Genomic DNA, 3,484 nt, shown 5'->3' with positions numbered 1-3,484 from the left:
GGAGACAAACAGATAGATGGTAGGTAGATAGATAGATAGACAGACAGATAGATGATAGATAGATAGATAGATAGATAGATAGATAGATAGATAGATAGATAGATAGAGATAATAGATAGATACACAGACAGGTAGATGATAGATAGATAGATAGATAGATAGATAGATAGATAGATAGATAGATAGATAGATAGATAGATAGATAACACAGACAGGTAGATGATGGATAGATAGATAGATAGATAGATAGATAGATAGATAGATAGATAGATAGATAGATAGATAGATAGAGATAATAGATAGATACACAGACAGGTAGATGATAGATAGATAGATAGATAGATAGATAGATAGATAGATAGATAGATAGATATAATAGATAGATAACACAGACAGGTAGATGATGGATGGATAGATAGATAGATAGATAGATAGATAGATAGATAGATAGATAGATATAATAGATAGATAACACAGACAGGTAGATGATGGATAGATAGATAGATAGATAGATAGATAGATAGATAGATAGATGGATGGATGGATGGATGGATGGATGGATGGATGGATGGATGGATAGATAGATAGATAGATAGATAGATAGATAGATAGATAGATAGATAGATATAATAGATAGATACACAGACAGGTAGATGATAGATAGATAGATAGATAGATAGATAGATAGATAGATAGATAGATAGATAGATAGATAGATAGACCGACAGGTAGATGATAGATAGATAGATAGATAGATAGATAGATAGATAGATAGATAGACAGATAGTAGATAAGCAGAGTATGGCAACACCTATGGTCCTCGGCACTTGCAGGACTGAGACAGGAAAACTGTCAGAACTTAAAGTTATCTTGTCCTACCTAGAAAATACCAAGCCAGCCTGAGATACAGAGTGAGACCCTGTCTCAAAACAAACAAACAAACAAACAAACAAATCAAGAAAGGACGCATAAGCATTGGAAATTGGGGCTGAGGACGTAGCTAAGTCGACAGAGTGCTTGCCTAGCATGCACGAAGCTCTGGGTGTGGTGGTGCTGTTTGTCACTTGTGATCTCAGCACTCACTGGGAAAGTAGAGCTTCAAGGTCATCCTTTCCTGCATAGGAAATATGACTATGATGTCAGCTTGGTTCATGTGAGACCCAATTTCAAAAAACAAAGAGAGGGGGGTAGCTGCCAGCACAGTCCAGTGCTAAAGCGCCTGCTGTGGAGAGTGAAGACCCGAGTGAGGATCCCCAACACCTCTTACTAAGCCAGACGTGCTAATGTTGGTCTGTAATTCTAGTGCTTGGGAGCAAAAGTGGCAGGTCATGCCAGCAGTGGGGTGCACACCTTTAATCCCAGAATTTGTGAGGCAGAGGTAGGCTAATCTCTGTGAGCTCCAGGTCATCCTGGTCTACAAAGAGAGTTCTACGACAACCAGAACTGTTATATAGAGAAATGCTATCTTGAAAGACCAAAAAACCAAAAAAAAAAAAAAAAACCAAAATAAAACAAACAAAAAAGAAAAAACAAAAACAAGACAAAAAAAATGGTAGACAGATCCCTAGAGCTGACTGGCCAACAGTCTAGCCAATGGGTGGCCTCTGAGTTTAGGAAGAAACTTTATCTTGGGACTGGGGAGATGGCTCAGTGGTTAAGAGCACTGACTGCTCTTCCAGAGGACCCAGGTTCAATTCCCAGCACCCACATGGCAGCTCACAACTGTCTGTAATTCTAGTTCCAGGAGACCCAACACTCATGGCAAAAGACCAATGTACATAAAATATAAATAAATAGATTTTTTTTTAAAAAAAAAAACTTTATCTCAATAAAATAAAATAAAATCAGCCAGGCAGTGGTGGCGCACGCCTTTAATCCCAGCACTTGGAAGGCAGAGGCAGGTGGATCTCTGTGAGTTTGAGGCCAGGGGCCAGACTGGTCTACAGAGTGAGTTCCAGGAGATAGAAGTATCTCTGGCTTTCTCACACAAGAAGGCTACCATGTACACACACGCTGATGTACAGGAGTGCCCTCCTCGTGGCGACATTCAATCATGGGGAGGGGGAGGAGTCAGGAGACTCAGGAAGTAAACAGACTGCACACAGGGAAAGCTGAAACCCGCAGCTTCACTACAAAGCATCAACTGCTGCCGGAGGAGACTAACCAGGAGTGGCCTAGAACAGATAGCAGCAGTCTGCCCATCAGGTACGGAGCTCCAGGGTCTCACCTTTGTCATCCATGCTGGGGTCCACTGTTGGAGACGCAGCTGCCTTTGACTTATCCATACTCCTGTAGGTAACCGCAATAAACAGGTTCACCATTTCAGACTTTGATGTGATTGTACTTCAATCTGAAACGGGTTCCTCAACTAGGGTAAGTACCAGTGTGTATGCACACGTCACTCCGGGAAAAGTCTCTCACAGCCCGGTTGCACATGTGTGTGCACACACAAACACACATTCAGATATTCATAACACACAAACACCAGATAAACACATACGGGAAAAGATTGTAGAATGTATGAGAATGGATACAGGACACTAACGTTCATCCCTGCTGCCCCTTCTAGAAGGACATAGTTTCAGTGGTCAGCTGGGTCACCACTGGGACAGGCAGAAGTGTCACTGTGTTGGGTGACCGACCCTCAGAGGGAGCCTCTGGGGAATAGGCAAACAGTGTGTGACTCTGCCCAATAGGAAAAACACAACATGAAGTGGGGTGGGGGCAGCCACTGGCTATTGGGGTTGCGAAAGTAAAATCAAATTCTTTTCATGCATAGCCCACACAAACAAACTCCAGATGGCCTGAGGCCAGCATGTGAGAAACAACACTTGAAAATATTTAGTTGAGAATATAAGGCAGTATTTCCATAACCTTGGGGTAGGACGGGGTAGCTTCCACAAGATAAGCCTTGCATCTTGAAACATTTGACTATGCCCAAGCTGAAAAACAGAAGAGCCTCTGGGGCTCATGGGATTCCATAAACAGGTTGGCAGACAAGCTGAGGACCGGCTGAAGATGCCACCGTGTGGGTGAGCACCCAGGATTTACCCAGACTGAATAATCAGGTCAGCTGTCGACTCCATCTGTGAAATGGACACATAAATTAGCACGGGATTTCCCAGAGCAGAAACAAGAACATAGGAGACATTTCTCAGTCATTCACACACATGCGCACATGCTCATATGCGTACACACCCATACATGCACAGGTATGTACATACACATTACACATATGCATACACCGACATTAACATAGACATGTGCCACACATACACATTGGGGAGGGTGTAGTCGGATTTTCCTTTGGGGCCACCAGCTCACAAAAAATGACATGGAGACTTCTTAATTATAAATATTGTTTCTTGCTAGTTCTTTTTTGTTGTTTTTGTTGTTTTGTTTTTCGAGACAGCGTTTCTCTGTGGCTTTGGAACCTGTCCTGAAACTAGCTCTTATAGACCAGGTTGGCCTCGAATCCACAGAG

The sequence above is a fragment of the Myodes glareolus genome, chromosome 22 (assembly GCF_982192425.1).
Source record: "Myodes glareolus chromosome 22, mMyoGla1.1, whole genome shotgun sequence".
Taxonomy (NCBI): Eukaryota; Metazoa; Chordata; class Mammalia; order Rodentia; family Cricetidae; genus Myodes; species Myodes glareolus.
This window is presented reverse-complemented; position numbering follows the sequence as displayed.